The sequence below is a fragment of the Chamaea fasciata genome, unplaced genomic scaffold (assembly GCF_029207755.1).
Source record: "Chamaea fasciata isolate MVZ Bird 193981 ecotype frontalis unplaced genomic scaffold, bChaFas1.0.hap1 SCAF_4, whole genome shotgun sequence".
In the NCBI taxonomy this organism is placed as follows: domain Eukaryota; kingdom Metazoa; phylum Chordata; class Aves; order Passeriformes; family Sylviidae; genus Chamaea; species Chamaea fasciata.
In genome coordinates this window covers 64,132,247-64,154,455 of record NW_027094089.1, presented here as the reverse complement: position 1 = coordinate 64,154,455, position 22,209 = coordinate 64,132,247, and the positions used below count along the sequence as shown (strand labels likewise).

At 40.4% G+C, this 22,209-nt stretch overlaps 1 protein-coding gene across 1 annotated transcript in view; it reads left to right on the top strand.

The window, feature by feature from the left end:
- The first annotated feature begins 293 nt into the window (after positions 1 to 293).
- The window catches only part of APC (APC regulator of WNT signaling pathway), a 98,562-nt gene continuing 76,646 nt past the window's right edge, over positions 294 to 22,209 (top strand). Inside the window, exon 1 of the mRNA XM_066181819.1 lies at positions 294 to 623. The gene's annotated coding sequence lies outside the window, so the exon portion shown is untranslated. The remainder of the gene's footprint in view (positions 624 to 22,209) is intronic.

The following is a 22,209-nucleotide window of genomic DNA, read 5'->3' as shown; positions in this document are numbered from 1 at the left end:
GGTTACTGACTCCGGATGACCGATCCTCGGCAGGCTACTGATCCTCGGCAGGCGACTGACCCTGAGTGACCGACCCTGAGTGACCGACCCGCAGCAGGTGACTGACCCGGAGTGACCGATTCTGAGTGACCGCACCCGGGTGCCTGACGAACCTCCACGCCCCGGACGCACCGCGGCAGGTGCGCGCTCACGGGGCGGGGCGGGACGCGCTCCCGCGCGTGCGCGCGGCCGCCGCTGAGGTCCCGAGATCTCCGCGGCCGCGCCTGCGCGCGCCCCTCTCCCCTCTCGGACAAGATGGCGGCTGAGGGGGCACCGGCCGGGGGCGGCGAGTGAGGGACGAGGGGGACTCGGCCCCGGTGCCGCGGCTGAGGGGAGGTGGCTGTCGGGAAGGGAGAGCGACAGGGACCGGGGAGGAGGCGGCCGGGGGTGCTCCGGAGCTCCGCGGCGGGCATGAGGAACCGGGGAGCCGGGACAGGGAGCCGGTGAGGAAGGAACGGGGCTGTCCCTTATGCACGGCTGCCTGACGCCCCTCACTGCCCCGGGGTCGAGGCACAGGTCGGCGGGCCGGCGGAGACGTCGGAGGAGCCGTGGCGGCGCTGGCGGGGGCAGAGGAAGGCGGACAGGTGAGTGCTGGGACTGGGTTGAGCCCTCGGGGCGCTGCCCCCGCCCGGTCCAGTGCCTGTCACTCAAAGCCCCCTTGAGTGCAGCCGCCTTAATTTCCTCTTTCTTTTGTTTATTTTGCAGTAGCGCAGTGTAATTTGACTTCATTTAGTGGTTTGGTCCTTCAGAATTAATCTGAAAGCATTCAGGTACTCCGTAGCTAGAATACCCCTGGAATACGAAGGCTGCGTCTTAAGGAGAGCTGAGCTGCTGTCTCCTGTGAAAAGATATTTAAAGGCCTTGACCTGCAAAAACCTTAGTTAAAAAGTCCACTATTAAACGAGTCATTAATCTCAAAATTCTGTGTTAGGAGGCTTTGTTTCTTTTGTTATATGCCCTCTGACCTTTGGTGATAAAGAGTGGATTTGTACAGGTGTCTGTGACCACAGCCTCAGATTCTGTAGTAATTTTAGCTTTTGGGGCTGTTCACAGCTCCAAAATTGACTGCATGTAAAGCGAAATAATTCCGATTTCTCTAAACATCAGACTTCATTGAGTAAGTGCAGAGAAATGAAGATGCAGGTGTACTGAACTATATGACTTGTTTGCTGCTGCCTTGTGTGTTCCCCCCCCCCCCTCCCCCCTCCCGCCAGCTATAAACAATATAATCGTGCTGACCTGTAGAGCTGTAAGACAAGCCTTTTGGTAAGGCTGTCACAGAAACTTCTAACTTTCTGTAAAAATAAAACTTAGTTCTGCAGAATCTGTTCTCGTGTACTTGCTTGTACCAGCTGGTTGAACAAGAGGAGATAGTTCTATGTACAGGTGGAGAAGCACAGGTTTGAAAACTTTGCTTCAGGAGTACAGCTAACATTTTGGTAAGTTAAGGCTACATCAAGAGTTAAGTGAGATTACATCATTAATTGAAATGCAGAGAAACTGAACTTTTTCCTCTCCACCTGCTATAATATTACATTTTTAAACTGGCTTTGAAAAAACTTGTATGCCAGATGGGTTCATCCAATCTTAAGCACTCAAGAAATATTAAAGTGAACATCATGAGATCATTGTTATGCTTCAGCTTCAACTTCCTTGATATGTTTTTTTCCTTTAGTTACAGTGAAGACTATTTATAGCATAGTTGTGCCCATTGACAAAAGCCTTGCAAGTACTTGATCTCCTTAGATGCTTTAGGTGTCAAAAAAGTATATTTGGTTAAAGGTGTATATGTAGTTGATTGCATAAAGGAGAAAAAAAATTGTGGACAACCATATGGTGATGTAGTTACTGAATTGTTTTGTATTTCTAAGAAATACAGTAAGAAACTCTGCTGACCATAAAGCATGTATTACAGCTGGCCTTCTTTTTGCACATCCCCCATGCAATGAAACTCATGCTCAGGTATGTGAACTGTTGGTACCCAGACATCTGTTGCACAAAATATTCCCCACATAACTGACATCACAAATACAGTTCTTTTAGAACATAAAACAAACACTCTCAGCAGTGCACTATGCCACTGTGTGTATGAGTTTCTGATACTGTTTTGGTTTGTATTAATGCTAAACTAGTGGCTGTTGACCCTAACACCTGCATTTTGTATTTGCAGTATCTCAGGTATGCTTAATGCACATATATTTTATGTCTGAAACTCAGTGTAAGGATTTGCTTTTCATAAATACTTTCAGCTTATTTTTAGAATCTTTTCTATCTAGATTACCTCTACAGTAAGGCAGTTATATCTCTCTATCATAGTAGTTAAAATGAAACACCTTAGTTAACAATAAATCTTCTTTAATCCTGTCATGATTGAGAAAGAAAATTTTGATTTGGTTGGCTTTATCTTGGCTGAACTCTGAACATTCCTTCTTTCTGCACAAGCAAAATAGGTTAAATTGTTTTTTAATAGTTAGCTTTTGTAGTGTGTTTCAAGCAACTCAGTGACAGTAAACAGAATTACTCACACAGGTGTTAGATATATGCTTTTGGAAATATTAGCAAGCTGTTCTGAAGTGCATGAAATACCATGAAGAAAGGCTGAGGGAGCAGGGCCTGTTTAGTCTGGAGAAGACCATAATCACATCAATGTCTGTAAGTATGTGAAGGGAGGTTGTCAAGAGAAGAGAGCCAGACTCTTCTCCATGGTGCTGAGTAATAGAAAAAGAGGAATGGGCAGAAACTGATGCACAGGAAATTCCATCAGAATATGAGGAAGAACTTCTTTACTGTGCAGATGATCACACACTGGGACAGATTTTGCAGAGAGGCTCTGGAGTCTCCCTCGCTGGAGATATTCCAGAACGTGGACACAGTCCTGAACGATGTGCTCTATGATGACCCTGCTTGAGAAGAGAGATGGGACCAGATGAGCCACTGTGTCGCTTCTACCTTTACACATCCTGTGAGTGGGAAGTGAAAACACACCACTGATTTAGGGTAGTGTGCATCTTGTCTCTACTTCTGCGGCTTCTCAGAAGTTGTTCCATAGCATTGTACAGTAGAAATCTGTTAATTCTGTGATCTTCTCTCACTCTTACCTGAAACTCAGTGTAAGAGTCCTTCGGGTTTTTGGTTGTGCCTCATATTCTTCTTTGAGTAGTCTCAATATAATTTGGACATTAAAAAGCAATATGTACTCTTTTTATATCAAGTTTCCATATTTTCACAGTATGGTTTCAGAACTTACAGGTTATTGATGGAGAAAACAATCATTTAATAACAGAAATGATGAAGGTAATGACCTTGGTTAATAAATACACACTTTTAAACATTTCATGTTTTAATGGAAGTATCAATATTATGAGTGTTAAAAGAAAAAAGTATATCAGGATTATTTTATGATCATTGAAGTGTATTCAGAAGTTTTCATTATAAGTTTAAAAAAGTATGTACTAAACATAATGAATGATTATATGTGAGCTCTGTTGGGAAATAGTTGTAACTGATTTTTAAGTGAATCTTCTAATTGTTTGCTGTTCAAGCTCATATTATTTTCATAATCCTTTTTTTACCAGTATTGGCAAAGCAAAACCCTATTACTTCATAGCCATAACTTTGACATCCTTCAAATTAACATACCCAATTTAAGAAGTTTCAATACCTCACATAGTTGGGATTTTGGTTCTAATCAACTTGAATTATGACTACAAATATAACTTTGGTTAAAACAATGTTAAAAATAACTGTGATGGTTATTTCAACAGCAAATCATTGTGTGCTGTGGTAGAACGTGAGTCATTGCATGATTGCTGTTGAGTTTTAGTTGAAAGTTAGCATTGAGTTGCAGCAGTTGTAGCTGGGCGTAGCTGAGCAGTGATCATTTGTTCAATATGGTACCTCAATTTAACAGGGATAGTGAAGGATAGGGGAGAGGTCTGTGGTTGGAAGAATGATTAAAAAGATAAATACTTGTTTGGATTTGGTGTCTTCATGTGCTACTGTAACAGTACCTCTGATATTGCTGGTCATGGTCACAAAGATAGTATATGCTAACCGACTGTCAAGATTAATTGGGTTCATGAGTATGTTCATTTGTGTCTTAAAGCAATTGTTCATTATTAAATCATCCCTAGTGGAAATAAGAAATTTTAGAAACATTTTTTTTTTGAGATCAGAGAGAATTCATTTTGCCATTACTTCCACATGGATTTTCAGAAGATAAGTAATAAAATTCAGTAGACAAGACTATCATCTGGATAAAGTGTAGCAGTTTTGGTTTGCCTATTATCCCTGGCCAATGCCCCAATTATGTAGTGGGTTTAGTGCTGGCCAAATGCCAGGGCACCCACTAGAATTATTTACTCATCTTTTGCTGTGAGGTAATGGTTAGGAGGGAGCAAAGAAGGCTCAAAACTTTAAAGAGTATAAAGAAAACTTCATTAAACAGAATTTAAAGAAACATGATAAGAAAATCAAAATAAAACTTTCAGAACACTTCTTCCCCACACACCCTCTTTTCTTTCCCACTGACTATGTAAAGAGACAACCTGGAACTTTCAGTCAGTTTACCATCTCTAAAATAATTCTTCAGTCCACTTAGGCAGAGGAGTCTCTCTTGCCATGCCATGGAGTCTTCTCCACAAGAAAGAGTTCTCTCGTGGCTTCAGTGTCTCAGTGGACCAGCTGCCTGGGAAAGGAAAACGTATTTGCAGTGTGAAAAGTCCCTCCCATGCCTTTCCCAAAGCTGCTTTCATGGGCCATGTCAGCTTACTGGGGTGTGATTTTAAAGATGGGCTGTTTTAGCATAAAAACAAAAGTTCTTTTCATCCATCTCTAGGAACAGAGGTCCTCCCCTTTAATTCCCAGGGCAAGGTTTCTCATTTCTCTCATCTCTCTCTTTTCTGTTCAAGTTTCTCATTGAATTACAGCTACTTCAACATCTGCTCACTGCAACACTAGTGCCTTTTGCTCATGACTGTAGGTAGAATGCAACATCCCTCTCCAGTGCATTCCATGAATTTACAGGGGGGAAAAAGAAGTCTGATATATCAAAAATATATCTTCACCATAGCCTCATAAAAGAATTTCAGTCCAAGAATAAGGCATCTTCCCAATCCCCCCCATCTAGAATCTGACTCCTTTACTGACCTCAGTGTCTCATGTTGTTCCCTCCATGTGTCCTCACTCTGTCCCTTTTCCAGTTCAGGAGAGAACTGGCATTCTCAAGTCCATTTCTTCTCAAGCTTTATCAATCGAAACAGTCTGCAACGCCAAACGGCACTGCGCAACATGTCTCTCACTACTGCGTGTTATGAATAAGCAAGGGCAGGAGATGATTATTAACTCCTTTAAATGCCTTTGCTGAAATCAGCTCTCCTACGGGGGAACTCGAGGGGTGGCACGCGCTGCCGCTGCTCCCTGTGGTCACCACTAAGGAGGAGGTACAAGGCAGATCTGCTGCTCACGCTGCAGAGTCAGGATTCCTGCCTCACGGGGGTTCCTTAGAAACTAGCTTTGCTGTTGTGGTCTAGGGGCCTCACCTTTTCTTAGTGCTCTCCAGGTCATGGCAAGAAAGTGACAGCAAAGCAGAAACCATTCACAGGTAGCTGGATGTCCCGCTCACACAGTACTGTCCTTTATAAGTGTAGATTTCATGTTTGCTCGCTATTCTAAGGAGTTTTTGGCATTAATTGGACTTCTGCTTGGAGCTGAGCATCATGGGAGTCTCTTGATTTCCCTATTAGGCAGTGCCAGTAGCATTGACGAGCAGGCAGGGAGCAGTGGAGGCCTAGCCTGACAGAAGGTAAGGGGATTTGGGGTTTGGGGGAGAAGGGAATATACAGCTTGGAAGATAGGAGACCGAGGTTTGAGGGTACAAATTCGGCACAAACAGTTTGAACTAACTGTTAAGTAACAGTATAACCTTTTTAACCACGTATCAAACAATACAACATACAATGTACAGTGCATAACTCAGAGTCTTTTAGATAACCTTATAACAACTTACAATATACGTAACTTGGAGTCGTTAGATTTTATTCATTTCACTACTCACATGGTCTCTGCTGACACTGTGCAAGCCATGCTGGCCGCCGGCTGTACTCAGTTCTTTCCTTCATGCGGAGTGCTGAAAACAAGAAAAGCTGCTGCTGGCATTTTTGTCCTTCTGTGTGTAGCATAGCGGGCTAAAAGCGGCTTAGCAAATAAAGTCCATTGCTAGTCATGCTCAGGCAGCCACAGTCACGCAGGACCATGCTGGTTGTGCCGATCCTGGCTGCACAGTCCTGGTCATGTGGCCGCTCCCAGTCTGGGCTGGCAGTGGCCACTCTTGGCCCTGGCCGCTCTTGGCACTGGTCCTGGCTGCATTACTGCTCCTGGTGCCAGTATGTCCCCCTGGCTGGAATGGACCAGCAGGCTCTGCTGGGAGGAGGCCCATCCACTCCCGGTGGGGCCCAGCGGTCTTCCAGGGAAGGGGCCAGCATTGCAGTAAAGCCTGGCACAGCCTGGCCCGGACCCGGCTGTGTGGGCCGTGCTGGGCCGGCCGAGGCCTGGCTGCAGGGTGCCATGTGGGTCTGGCCCGGCCTGAACTGTTCAGAGGCTGAAAGCCAAAACACTTTTACCCGGGCTTGCCTGCTTTTAAAATGTGTTTCACAAAAGTGTATTTAACTCTTTTAAGTGTTTTAAGTGGGTGTCAATTGATTGGTTCCTCCAGATCCCCACAGGGTAACCACCCCTGCAGCCCTGGGACTTCCTCCCCCCCCCCACAGCTGAAAACAGATTTCGTTAAACTATGGCAACAAGTAAATACAACAGTAAGTTGTGTTAGAGTACAAGTTGTTTGTTTTCTGTATGGAAATGTTGAACTAAAACATTGAAGTTTAACTATCCATAGCATTTTGATACAGCATTTACAAGTGTAGTATTATTCTTCATGGGTGCATTATAACTGTAAGCTGGTAGAATATTAATCTGTAATGGAAGAAGAGACCTTATTCATTTAGACTTTATTTTCAAAATTAAAAGAATTTAGGCTGTGCAAACTAGTATAATGATGCCTTTCTTAATGTAGTGATTTTTCTGAAGCTATGAGTTGTATATTCTTACCCTATAACAGAATTCTGGTGACATAGTCCAACATTACATGAGTCTTAGCTTTTCACACGTGGGTTAAATTCTTGGAATGAAAGTTGCTTATTTTTCTGGAAATCAGATATCAATAAACAGCTCTTATTTATGCTGGTAATGGTATGAGTGTTGGCTGCTTTAAATAGATATTGAAATGTGCTGAATTTCACAAAGCTGAGTTTGGCTGTTAGTGGATTGGCCTTTTTTTTGTAGTAACTGGCATGTGGAGGGAACTGGAAAGAAACTAGGACTTCTCATTGTTGTGTGACAAGAGTGTAAAGAAATCATGAAAGCATAAATTGTGTGAGTTGGCTTTCCCTTTATTAATGGAAAAAGGTTCTCAGGATTGCATGAGCTTTTTCTCTTCTCTGAAACCCCTGCTATGGAGAGTCCACATTGCTGCTGTTCTTCTATTTAAAAAATCTCAGCCAAGAATCTCTTAAGAACTAAGCAATATATTTTCTTACAGAATAGTGTTAAAAATTCCGATTTAACACATTTTTTACAGAAATTTAGGTGTATTACTCAAATAGACCTACTTCGTCTCATTGTTCACTTACTTTAAGTGAAATAAATAATACAACTCAATATAGTACGTGGTTGTGCTTTGCTATTTCTTAGAGTAAGATTTAAATTTATTTGCATAGTGTAAGTTGAAATTCAGCTGATGAATGAGATGCATTTCCCTCAAGCCCCCACTGGCTTTTGTGTTACAGGCTGTACTGGAGTTTGTGAGTTGAGGACTCTGTGTAGGTTGTGAGGTGACTTCTGATTCAGGTCTGTGAACCTGACCTCAGTGCCAGGGCATGCCATGGAGCAGATTGTGCTGAGTGCCATCCTGGGACACGTGCAGGATGACTAGTGGGATCAGGCCCAGCCTGCCTGGGATCCTGGCATGCATTTATGAAAGGCAGGTCTGGCTTCACCAGCCTCGTCTTCTGTGACAATGTGACCTGCTTGGTGGATGAGGGAAAGGCTGTGGTTGTTGACTGCCGGGACTCTAGGAAAGCCTTTGGCACCATCTCCCATGGCATTCTCTTGGAGAAACTGGCTGCTCATGGCTTGGACAGGTGCGGTGCCACTGGGTAAAAAACTGTCTGGATATCTGGATCCTGGGAGTGGTGGTGAATGGAATTACATCCAGCTGGTGGCTGGGCACCAGTGGGATGCCCCAGGGTCCAGTGTTGGGACCAGTCCTGTTTAATGGAATGTTCCCTCAATCATTCTGCAGACACCACTAAGTTGGGCAGGAGTGTTGATCTGCCAGAGAGCTGGACAGATCTGCAGAGGGATCAGAACAGGTTGGATCAGTGGATGAAGCCAATGGCCTGAGGTTTAAAAAGAGCAAGTGCACAGTCCTGCCTTGGGCCACAACAGCCCCCCTTCAGCTCTACAGGCTAGAAAGCTGCCCAGTGGGAAAAGGACCTGGGGGAGCGGGTCAACAGCAGCTGAACATGAGCTAGCTGTGCCCAGGTGGCGAAGAAGGCCAAGGGCATCAGCTAGTGGGGCAACAAGCGCAGGGCAGTGACTGTCTGCCTGGGCTGGGCACCGCTGTGGCCACAGCTCGAGTTCTGTGTCTGGTTCTGGGCCTGTCTGAAATAGAAAGACATTGGGGGGCTGGAGTGTGTCCATAGAAGGACAAGGGAGCTGAGGAAGAGGCTGGAGCATGAGTCAAATGAGGAGCAGTTGGGGGAGCTGGGAATATGTAGTCTGGAGAAAAAGAGGCTCAGTGGGAACTATATTGCTCCCTACAACTGCCTGAGGGGAAGTTCTAGTGAGGTGCCGAACTCTTTCTACCTGGTAACAAATGATAGGACAAGGGGAAACAATCACAACTTAAACAAGGGGAGGGTTAGGTTTCATAGAAAGTAAAATTTTTTCACCAAAAGGGTTGTCAGGCGTTGGAGCAGGCTCCCAGGGGAAGTGATGGAATATCACAATGTTGTAAAAAAAGTTATTATTTCTAAGTCCCTGGAGGTACTTAAAGACATGTAGTTGTGGCACTTAAGGACATGGTTTAGTGATGGCTAGGCAGTGTTATTGGAGTTGATGTTGATGTTCAGGGTTCAGGGTCTTTTCCAACCTAAATGATTCTTTGATCCTAAAAAAACTGGCAAATGAGTGCCTGAATAAGCATGTCAGGGTAGAACTTTCGGCTGTCATTGTATATGCTGAAGTGGATTCCTGCTCCTTATTTTGGTTTGTCTTTTAATGTGTGAATTGTTTGGTTTTGGGGTTTGTGATTTTAGTTTGTATTACTTTGTAACTCTTTTGGGGAATATGGAAAGGTAAGAGTGTGAGTAAAAATATAATACATACATATTATAGAAATAAGAAATGAGACTCAAACCTAGAGATGAAAATAAGAAGTACTGTAACATTAAATGTATCCCAATAGCTTCAGTGAATATTACACATCAGTGTCTTGCAAGACTTCTGGGCAAAGTTGTGTGAATGTCTTTGGTCACAGACTTCATATTCAGATATATACATAATGGATCTGTATTCCATGTTGCTGCTTGTGTTGTGCTTGGAGAAACAGAATAAACTTCAGAGTGATAGGAACAAAGTGTTACTACATCAGAGTTATTATAAGGAATTTGTCCAATCTGTTTGTTTTACATCATGTGGCTTTGAGATGGAATAATTTCATGGAAATTCCAGTATGTTACTAGAAACTAAGAAACACTGTATGTAGTGTGCAGAGATCTTTGTTGTGACAAGTGTTTCTTGCCTTTGGATTTTATAATTAATAGGCTTTTTATAAGTAGTTTTGTAATAAATTTGTGTCATTCTCAGTTGGGATAGAGTTGTAGACTCTCTCCTTCCCTACAATTCATTAGACAAGTCATCATAAAGATGGTTTCCTGAATTGCTATAGGTAGTTGTTTCTCAGTGTGCATAGAAAAGTCTTGCTTGAAACTGAACTCTGTTCTCAGAAATTATTCATTTGCCAAGCAGTGGAGTTTGTTGTAAGTAATACTGCTTTTAATGCCACTCCTTGGTTTTTCTTAATTACAACATACAATTACAAAAAAATTAGTGCTGCAGAGAAAGGTAAAATTGAGGTGAGTTTACAGCTAGACCCCCATTTCAGTGTTTTTGTTTGCAGGGAGGAGAAAGGGAAGGTTTAGTTATTGCTGGCAGCACGGACCTGAAGATCAAGCTTACACAGTCTGTTAAAAAGCAGTAGTATATGCTATTACAAGAGGACTGCCTATCAAAATGGCTTTTTTTCACAGGTATGCAGGCTCTTTGTTATGCAAGAGGATAACATTTTTTTTCACAGATAGTGTGTACTATTTTTTAATGTACAAATGATTTATATTCTGAACATACATTTTGGAAAGTCCGCTGCATAGTTAATATTATTCTTTCTTTGACTATGTTTGGGAGCATATGTAGGATGGAATGGGAAGGAAATCTACCATGTTGATACCTACTTTGCGACATTGGAATTTAGTAGCTTGGGAGAGTACACTGGTTGAGTTTGTAATTTTTTTAGAAGTGTTTTTGTTTCAGACTTGTCATTGAAATAAACTCTTCCAACCAGTTTGTTAGATTTGGAAGTCAACATTACTCAGTTTGCTGAGTGCATGGGTGTAGCTCCACCCAACATCCACACACTGTCAGAATCTTTCACAACACATTGTAGCAAAAAAAGAAATTAATGTTTATTGTCTATAAATTGGGTAATTATCTTCATTAGTTAGTATTCTGTCTTCTATTGGTTACTGATTTCTTGCTTCTCATCCTAATTAGCCCACATTTTCACTCCTTTTTATATCTATATCCCAGACAGAGAAGGTTTCAAGACTATTGCTGAATTTTCTTTGTTACTTTCCTATTTCAGGGTTCTGCAGAATATCCTTGTGGTCCATAAATTCTGCATTCCTTGTGTCCAATTTCAGCAATAGATCTCTCTCCTAGGCGTTGTTAACCTCTTCCTAGGTCTGAGATCACTGAAGCTTATCCAGGTTGATTGGAATTGGTTTAGAAAAGTTTCAGTAATTTTCCCAAACTCTGTTCCCATAACAGCAGGCTATAACAAACCTTGTGAAATGCTGGCTACAGTGACAGATGACAGAGCAGAAATTTACTTATGATTAATTAAAACAATAGAAAAGTTAATTAGAAAAGTTATTGGGAAAGTTATATCATTAACCAAGCACTATATGGTACCAAACTAAGCATTAGTCACGGCTAGGGATCAAACACTATTGTTTGAAGGTTTTAAGAATTTTCCAACATTCCCCCCCCCTGCTACATAGACTGTTTTAAAAAAAATTATAACTTTGTTTGGAAACAGACATAGTAACAGGACTGTCATGTAATTCACTAGCTATAGGAAAAGTGTTTTGTGAGGCTGTGGTATAAGAATGTGAGCAGATAGGGTCATGTTCTACAAGAAGCAGTCATGCTGCTTGTTATCCTCACAGGTGTTCAAGGTTTCTTCTACTGGTGTTATGTAGCAACAGATTTTATTTTCATTTTAATGGAAACATTGAAACATTCAGTTATCACTGATAATTGAAACATTTTAAATGCCTCTTAAAATAAAATGTGAAGTAAAAATTGCCTAAGTTCTTTGATACAGTTTAGTGTTGCAATCCATTCCTTGTCTGCTGAACCATCTGTGAAGAGGTTGTTGGGTAGTGCAACATTTTTCTACTGCAGCAGTGTTGATTGTCTTTTCAGTCATCAACAGTTACCTTCATTGCTTTTGTAAGTCTAACATCCTTTGGAACAGGTTAAGCTTCATCAAACTGTGCAACAAGACATTTCTTTTGGAAATGAAGTAGTTTGATCAAACAAGCTCTTAGTTTTATTAAGTTGTATTTTGGTGCGTACAGTGTCTGAATAAAAATTCTGAGTTCCTCAGCTGTTTTTCTTGGATGCTGGCCATAGTAGTGCTATTTTTGTAGTTCTAAATTCAGATGCAAATCTTGCAAAGAACTTCCACTCTGTCTCAAGTTGATGACATCTTAGTGTCATACTGCTACTGTCCATCTTGGTTAGTGCTGCTCAGATTTCATACATCTTATCCATGCTTACTTGTTTCCAAAACACCATCCTAATATTTGACGTGCTTTGAAAGTACACGTTTAGAAGTTTTTTGTGTGTGTTGCGAAGTCTTTTGGTAATCACGTTGATATAGATGGTTGGTCATGTTGGTCTTTACTATTCAAAAAAGTGTAAGCTTGTTCTTAGGACCAGAAATTTGGCATGCCTTCATTTGTTAGCTTTTCCATGCAATTAAATAGTGAGTTCTATTACCCAATGCTTTGAAACATTGTCAGAAGTCTGCTTACTGTCTTTTGAGGGTCCAAGTGGTTGACCTTTGCACTGCTCTTGCCTATTTGAAGAGTACTTTTCCTGTAGCTGATGTAATTCCTGGTTTGAAATTTTGGTGTTCTGTAGCAACTTGCTTTTTTCAGTGAAAATGCTGGCCATCTTAACATTTTGCTGTTGTGTAAAAGCTTTAAGAACATAAGTAGACACTTCATTTTCATGACTAAGGGAAATCAGCTTTCATTCTGAAAGAAAAGTCTGTCTTTCAGGCCTGCACCAGTGCCCTTCCAGTGCCCCTAATGCTTGCCTGAAGGAAAGAGTGTCTCTTATCCTCATGTTTAGACATTCTTTGAGTGACAAATTCCCATTTATGATGTGCAAAGCATAGGTCGTAAAGGGGCTCAGTAGATGTGCTTCTACAATAGAAGGGATACCAGACCAAAGTAATCTTGAATGCCTTATTACTTTTTTTGTTTGTTTGGGTTTGTTGGGTTTTTTTTTTTTTTGGGGGGGGGGGTTGGGGATTTTTTTTGTTGTGTCTTTTAGAATTCAGCTGTGTTGTGGAGGGAGAAATACAGGTATTTGAGTTAGACATTCTTCAAAGAAAATGCTGTGTATGCCTTGAATAGTGGGATTTCTGGAGTTAAATGCCTGCCTCCTCTCACTGAGATTGTTTACAACATCTGTACTTTCTGCTCAGAAAGATCTACATTTAAGATCTCTACTGTTTCTAAGCTGTTTCTCACGGAATTTGCAATCCAAGGGCTCAAGTAAAGTCTCCTTGATTACTCTATATTAGTCATGAAAGACCTGGATGTGTAATGAAGTTTGGGTGAAATTGTTGGCTATCAGCAGGTGCTGTACAACAAAAATAATTGCTGTATAGCACCTGCTATACACCAGAATCTAGACCAATTAAAAAAAGAAAAAGCTGATTATGTTACAGTTTACTTACTTCTGGAATCAAAAGCATATTTGTGAACAGTTTTGGAGTAAAAGCTTCAGTGCCAGTAATCCTGATGCTACAATTGTCACCTGTCATTGCTCAGAAGACAGTGTCAGCAGGTAGTGCTGAAATACATGAGATTCCAAGGTTAGCAAATCTAAAATATGGTCATATATCCTTCCACACAGTTGCTTTTTAACATAAAGCTAAACTGATTTTTAAAAATAAGACAGTATACTAAAAAATTATTTACAGACTTTATCAATACCTAAAGAGAAGTCAATACTTCCCAATTTCTTTATATACCTTTTTCTTTAATCATTCTTGGTACTAGTCTTCCTTCTCCTCTGTATTTCAGCAGAATTACTGTATTAGGATTTTATTCCATGGTGTAGTGGTTTTGGTTCTTTGAGATTTTTCAGCCAATGCACCAAGTATGCATCTACTAGAATTATATACGTCTTTTCTGCTGTGAGATAGGATTAGGAGAAGAGCAAAGCAGGCTCAAAACTTTAAAGGATATAAAAAAACTTCATTGAACTGAAAGAAAAGAAAGAAAATAAGAATCAGAATAAAACCTTCAGAAGTCTTTTACTCCCACCACAACCTTCTTTTCTTTCCCGCTGACAATGTACAGAGACAAAACCTGGGACTTAAGTCAATTTATCACTTCTAAATAGTCTTTCGTCATTTCTCTTAGGGAGAGGAGTCTCTTTTGCTATGTTATGGAGACTTCTCCACAAGAAACAGTTATCTCCTGCCTTCAATTTTCATGAATAGCAGCTGCCCAGAAATCTGCAATCAGGACATCCTTCCCATCTCATACAGTGTTCACACAGCTGTGTTCATGGGCCTTGTCAAACTTAGGAGGTACTGTTTTCAGGATGAGCAGTTGAAAAGTAAAGGTTCTCTTCATCTATCTCTGACATCATCTTCACCTCTAGGCACAGAAGTCTCCTTCGTTTTTCCCTGGGGGCAGAGGCTCTTCATCACTCTTATCTTCCTCTCTCTGTTCAGGCTTCTCATGAGATCACAGCTAGTTCAACATCTACTTGCTTCAACATGAATGTCTTTGCTCATGTCTGCAATTTGAACATTCCATCTCCTCATACTGTTTTCATGAATGAAAAGGATATTCTGGTGTATCACACTCCATCACCATGGCCTTACAAAAGAATTTCAGCCTAACACTAAGGCATCTTCTCATTCTCCCCTCATCTGGGACTTGACTCCTTCTTCACTGACCTTGGTGTCTTCATGTTGTCTCTCCACATGTCTTCACTCTATCCTTTTCTCTCACTCGAGAGAGGATCAATGTTCTGCAAGTTTCATCTGTGCAATTAAAGAGTTAATATCTCACCCGGGGCCTGCAGAGGGTCATTGATGGTTTCTGCGGGGCAGTGGCCAAAGCAGTCACTGTGGTAGATTCCAGCCGTGCTATGCCAGGATCTCAGGGGCCTGGCCAGAACAGCCACAGCCGTTTCCCGCCACATGGCTGGTCTCAGGCCCATACTATGTTTAATTCCCGCTGAAGCCCAGCCTGGCTGCGCTGGTGGGCGGGAAGCAGCCCGGCGACAAGATGTTAACAGCCACTGGAGCCGGTCTGGCCGGGATGGGGCCCGGTGGGGAAGGGTCCGGCCACTCAGCAGGGCCCACCCAACCTGGCCTGGCCGCACAGAGGAGGTGGGCCAGCCTGTTACCTGTCCCCAGGCCAGAAGAAGAGACTTTTCCCAGGCTTGTTTGTCTTAAAATGCAAGTCTCACAGAGGCATATTCAGCTCTTTAATTTGTTAACACGTTGTCAGTATTCAAACGAGCCACTGGTTGGTTTATCAGGCATGGAAGAAAGTGCTAGCAGCTTCTCTTAGAAGAATCACTTCCATGGGTGGCATCTTCTCTTGTCACCAAATGTCAATTAATGCAAAACCAGCAGGCATGGTATTCAAATTGTTCAACTAGAAGCATTTCATTGTATAGGACTCTAATTCTAGCCCATTGTAGTGGAGCAGTGACTCTGTTTCCACAAAAGCAAGCAAAAAACCTTACAGAATGTATGCAAATGATTTCTAGCATTTGCTCTAGCATTTTTCTACATTTTATTTTGTTATTTCAGTGAAAACTACAAGTCTAAATCAGAAATACAAGTGACTGTATTTGCTTGCTACTTGCTACTGTGATTTTTCTTTCGTTCCAAATATAGCTTATTTGTTTATATGTATTGTCATATATGTTAATGACTTTTTAGAAATCTGATGTACTGAACATGTCTTGGGGGAGAAATGACAGCATAGAATAATGATACTTAATTCACATGTATAAGTGTCTAAATATGTTCAGAATGAGCTCTAGAAAGATTTAAGCTCAGGGCACAGCTTGGAATCAATTAAACAGTTTCAATTAAGTCAATCTTCTTGCTTTTTTTTCCCTTTTTTTTCACTTGAGTGTCACTGACATTTCATACAGGGTACCAAGAAGCACAGAGTATGCCTGAGTACCGGTTAATATACATACATGGTTATTATATTTTGTCCTAGAACATCTCTGTTAATTTGACATGTATACACTGTAAATCTATATCCTTGCATTCCGTTAGATTCATTCCACTGTTGTGTTAATGCATGCCAGTCCAATCAAGTAGGCAGAATATTACAAGGCTTCGTTTTAGTTAATAGAACACTAATGCGATGTTTGAATTGGCATGGAATTACGTCTCTGACAAAAGCTTTAGGTGGCAGTCCAAGTGATGGCTTGCTAATTAAATGTCTAAATGTCATTAAGACCTTGAGAACTAGATCTGATTCATAAAGCTTTTTCCAAAAAAATGTTTCAAGTGTTGGAAGCTGAAAAGAATTAAATTGAATGAAGAAAGAGAACTTGTCTTCCTCTAAAAGAAGTAGATTTGTATATTGCTTTGTTTCCATAAAAGAGTAGTTGTCCATCCATGACTGTCTTTATACTGTTCCAAATCACTCTCTCAATTTCACTTGTGAGCAAGATGTGCAGGTTGGTTTTTTTTTTTCTTCTTTTTTTTCCCACAAGTGAAATAGTGCCCAGAATGATGTAAAGGTAGTGAAGAGTCCATGTGACAGTCTGGTATGCATGCAGCAGGGAAGACCTGAAACTAGTTGTAGTGACAAAGCCTGGTTGTAATTCACTGTTTTCTAATTTAGAAGTCTCAGGTGGTTTAGAATATTTTAACTTGTTCGTAAAATACTGGAAGATGTGTCTACCTTCAAGGTACTACTGCTGCCATGGCTGTTTTATTTTTGCTGTCTGCCAGTATGTTAATTCTTGACTTAAGAGTCAACTGCTCTGAATGTGACTTAAGAGTCAACTGCTCTGAATGTGGGTGGCTTTGGAAAGTACTTATCTGTTACTTCGTTAGACAGTGTCTATTGTTTGAAAATTTTCTGACTAGTGACATAGAAGTGATGGAGTTCTTTAAAATGCCAAGTAATTGTGTGGGCAGTTTGCCACCTGGTTCACTGTTTGAAGAAGAACTCTCTATTTTATTCAATCTGTGTTCCTTTAAGTTTACTGTATCATTTCTGAACATGGATGGATAGTGCTTTTCATCATTCTTGCCTCTGTTCTGAATTTTCTAAGTTCAATATATAATTCTATTGCTCCAGTTCTATAGAAGCCCCATAAGCTTCAGAACTACTTTATGTTGTGGAAACCTCAAATCCTTACAAAGACACAATTTTTGTGCTAAAGCAATTCTGCTGCTCATAGCCTGTAGTGCAGAACACTACCAGGCACTTGGACTGGTAGTCCAGTGTCTTGGGCAATAAGGCTGTCATGAGCCTGTCATTTGGCAGCATTTGCTCTTCAAGAAAGGAAGGGCAAAAACCAGTAAATACAAGAGCCTCAGGAAAAGTGTCAGCCAGGTGTACACTAGAAAACCCCTGCTCTTGTAGCTCACTCAGTGAAGTCATGTTGTGACTCCAGCCTTTTCTGGAAGTGCTTGGACATAGTGGAGTGGCCATGTGCTGTCAAAGGTGCTGTCCCACCCTTCTGTGTGGTGGGTGCACATCCAGGCATGCAGGGGCAGTTCTGGTCGAGTCGCTCATCCAGGTGACTTTAGTCACCCCTGTGTGTGATAACATGATGAATGAGTGCCATGATGTGAATGTCACACAAAATTTCCAAGTGTCTGATCACAAGATGGGGCAAAAACAAATCAAGTAAAGCAGAAGAATAAAGTGAGACTAGAGAACAGCTTATTCGTAGTCTTGAGTAAGAAAATTTCAATTACTGTCTATTGTGTTTCTGGAGAAGGACTTTGGTTTTCTGTTTGAGTGACAAAAGGGATTTTGTCAATGGCATGGGATCTCTCCTGTTGTTTCTTCCTTGTTAGAACAAGTATTACCTACTTTGAAGATTTCTGCCTTTCTCTTGCCACCTGGGGTCATGAGCTTACAAAATTAACTCCTTCAGTATTGTGGGAAATTCTTAAAGTTCTTGAGCTCTCAGCTTACCTTGATTTTCAGGCATTAAGTTTCCCTGCAAGACTTCTCTATTTGGAATTTTTCTTTGTGTAGAAAGAATATATTGTTTGCCAAGGTTTTCTTGGATTTGCTCAGTTTACTTGGGTTTGTGTGGCAAACTTTAAACTTGAATAGTTTGAGTTTTAATATTAAAATACTACAAATTACTTTTAGCAAGGGATTCAGTACTTGATTAGAAACACATACATTTATAAGAGAGTCATGAATCAGTGAAATGCAAATCCATGCTGAGAAGGACTGTTTCTGTCAAGTATGACTAAGGGCTGATATTCTAGCTGACTTGCACTGGAGATTTTTTAAAACACAGTCTTTTCACTTAAGATTGAAGTATTTGGGTTATGTATTAGGAGTAGAAGTAATCTTCTAGTACACTTAGTGATGGAGTGCTTTTATAATACTGTTGTGATTAATTAAAATTTTCCCTTCCCATGGCTATAGCTATTGGAATATAACATGCGAAGTACACCAGTCATGTTAGCTTTTTAAATTGTTACCTCTTAACCTGACTGTTTCCATAGAGTTGCAACATTATATACTTTAGTCATGCAATTCTGGCATGGGTTCTAAGATTTAATCAGTGGAATTTAAGTATTTGGTTAAGTAGCTGGTGACCTTGGATTCAAGCTGGGAAGAGAAGTTGGCACTGAAATATGTATTCTATCTAGATCAAGGAATTTCTCCCTTTTCAGTTTATGACAGACTTAAATGGGTTTTTTCTGCACTTTTACTCTACTGATGCTTTATTTGTTCTAGGCATGGATATCAGTCCTTTTCTTCAACTGCTTTTTCCGAGTACTGTACTGAAGTAACTTGGATAGTGGTAAATTTTCAATTGTAGCAGTCTCAGATGCTGGATTTGTTACTTTGAAGATGCATGATGATTTCCAAGATGATGAATGGCCCGAAGGGCAGGTTTTTGTGACTCCTAAAAACGTGGATCATGGAGCACTGTTGCTACATGTGTAGAACTTAGTACTAGAAGGAGCTTGTCTAGAAATACAATGAATATTTCGAATTTGTATTCCTTTTCTACTCTGCAGGTAGATAAATTTTTAAAAAGCATTCATGCTGCTTGAATACCAGGCAGAGCATCTTATGCTTGAATTTTTATCCCCTATTAGCTATTCAGTAAGCTGTACCTTCATTATCAGGAGAATATATCATAAGATGTTACAGATTTCTCAGACTTTTATAAAAACACTTCCCTCTCCAATGAAAGGAAGAATGTTTTTTCCACCTCACTAGTGTTACTGAAATAAAGATTTAATTTAAGATGTTATTTTTAATTTGGGATTTAAATATTTAAAGATGTTATTCATTCAAAACCCCAACAGAAAAATGTAACTCCCGGCACCTACACCAGCAACACATATTTTGAATTGAGGCTGTGTATTTTTAATTTTCTATAAACTGACTAAACTGTATGCCAAATGAGGAAGGGGAAACAATTAATATGCCACCATTGCCTAGAGGCTTGTGTAACAGCAATTCCCTAAGGGGGTGAGACGCAAATCATCCAATGACTCATTTTTATGGTGAATAATAAGCTGAAGAGAGAAAGAATGCTTCCAAAACAAAAGCTAACCTGAAATATGACATGAATCATTTTTTGCAATGATTAATTTGGCAGTGAGCAGAAAAACTGCCTGTTGGCCAGGTGTCTTGGAGTGTTGTGCTACCTGAAAGCACAAGTCCATTCTTGTCCTGGTTTTCAGCTGAGATAGAGTTAATTTTCTTCCTTCTGCAGGAGTGCTGCCTCCTGCAGCAGCTCATCTCTGCATGCACAGAAATGAATTAATGGGGAAGTTCTGCATTGGTCCTGAGAAAGGAGTGGGGGATTTTCTTTCTTAACTTTACCAAGGAATCAGTGTTATGGTGTGAGACTTGATTATAATTGTTCCAAGACATTATGACTATATGCCCACTGCAAGGAATTAAATTCTCACCTCATTAACTGAACTGTAAACTTTAATACATTTCAGTCCTGGAGTAGATCCTAGCATTGTTCAGTGTGACCCTTACATTAGAGTCTGTAGAACAGTAAAAGTTAGTATTTTTTCAAATATCTTGTCTCAACTTGTGGGCTCAATTCCTACTTAAATGTGTTTTTTCTGCACTTTTACTCTACTGAACTTTTGTGGTTTGATTAACCACAGCAATGGCTGGAAATTCATTTCCAGTTTGTCTGATCTGTGGTCATGGATCTCTTTAAACTTACGACACTTAAAAATATTTTCAGTATACAGTGATAAAAAACAGCCTATCTTTTTCTAAACCAGCTAAGCTGTACTTCTTAAACCATACAGCATAAATCTTCCCTGACAAGCCATTTTTATTTGTGGTCTTTCTTCAAACACTCTAGTAATTATTTTTATGTACTGAAATGTGGATTTTTTTAAATATTTTTGAGTATGATATGTGCCCTCAGATTCCTTGCCAACACTTTATCTTGTAAATTATAGGGGTTTTAGATTGATTTGGTACGGTTATCCTGTTGTAGCTAAGAGCCTCTAAGGCTTGAGCCTTAATTTAAAGTGTTCAAAAGATTATAATTATGGTGTGAGAACTCACAGCCATGACTTAGCAAGATCTTTGTGTTTCTAGACCTTGTCACAGCCTTTAGTAATGCAGTGGGTTTTAAGAAACTTGTCTCTAGCTGGAACTTCTAAAATCTTAGCAGACTTGGAGAATGGTCATGGTTAATGTATGTTTTTTGGAAAAGGCCATTGCTTACAGGACTCCACAAAAATTAACTTTCACTCCTTTTCAATACCAATGGCAAAAAATGTGTTGATGACCCTTAGCTATATAGATGACCTGCAGCTAACTGATTTATTACTACTAAATGTCAGAATGCTTACAAGACATCAGCTCTTGAATTAAGAACATCTGGTTCAAACCAAACAGAGGGAGGACTGAAAAGAAGATTGTGAAGAAAAAGGTAAATATTCCACTGATAGAGCTTCTATTTGTCAGAGTGGTGTAGAATTCTGGGATGCTCCTGGGCACTATAAAGCTTATATAACCATGTAGCATCCATCTTTCAGCAGGGACTTCTGTCAAGCACAGTGTAACAGGAAACTGAATCTGACCATCCACTTGCACGTGCAGTCATCCATGTGTCATGTGAGTACTGTGACTTCTTATGGTTAATGCTGAGTATGAAGAAGCAGCAAAATAGGGCTTTATCTTGTAACCAAGGCCACTGCAAATGTTCCCCAAGTGTGCACTCAGTGCAGATCTGCCATCAGACGGATCCAGAGTCTGACACCTCCTAAGAAACATCAGAAAATATACTGGTTTTTACCTTTCTTTAAGCATATTTTCTACTCTGTGGCCCCAATGGGGAAAAGAGAAAAGGTATGAATGAAAAAAAAAGTCCTCTAGGAATAACCTTTCATCTTAATTTTCAATAAACCGACTAAACTGTCTGCCAGATGAGGAGGGGAGAAAATTAATATGCCACCATTGCCTAGAGGCTTGTATAATAGCAATTCCTTAAGGGAGTGAGACCCAAATCATCCAATGACTCATTTTTATGGTGAATAATAAGCTGAAAAGAGTAAGAATGCTTCCAAAATATCCTGAGGTATGCTAACCAAGGGCTTTTATACTGAAGATGTTCAGCCTTCAATACCATTAACAGATTACTGAAACAGAATTACAGATGGGCTAAAAGGTGCCATTACAAGTTTTCAAGTTCACTGGATAAGCAGTTGGAGTGAGTGGGTTGGCACGTACCTAAACAGTCTGGTCAGTGGGGTATGCTACACTTTGAAAGTCACTTTATCTGATCACTGTGAGCTCACTTTCTGGACATTACAGACAAATGACAAGATTCCCAGCTCACATCTCTAAAATCAGCTTTCAGTTTCGTCAAAGGTTGTGCCATTTAGTGGATTGAATAAGCACCATCCATGAAGCAAGAAGTGAACATTACAATATGCAGATACAGTAAACTACCGAACAAGCCTGAAAGAGCTACAGCAGAGGAAATGATGTGATACAATGCCAGGACAGTGTGATGTTCTTAATTAGTGGATGAGGAAATCATAACTAATGTGACACAAAGTTGTGTCAAGGTGGTATTTATTATATAACTGAGATAGAAGAGTGGATGGTGAAACACTGGATTAACGTTTTCTAAACAAACTCTCTTTATTATTGCTTTACTGATTTTGGAAAATGTGACTAATATTGCAGACTGGCCCATGGCGCCTCACTAGAGCTAACAGATGTAAGGAAGGAAGCAGTATTTCTCCTTGATTCTTTTTTTTTTCCAAGCAAGAAAGCTTCA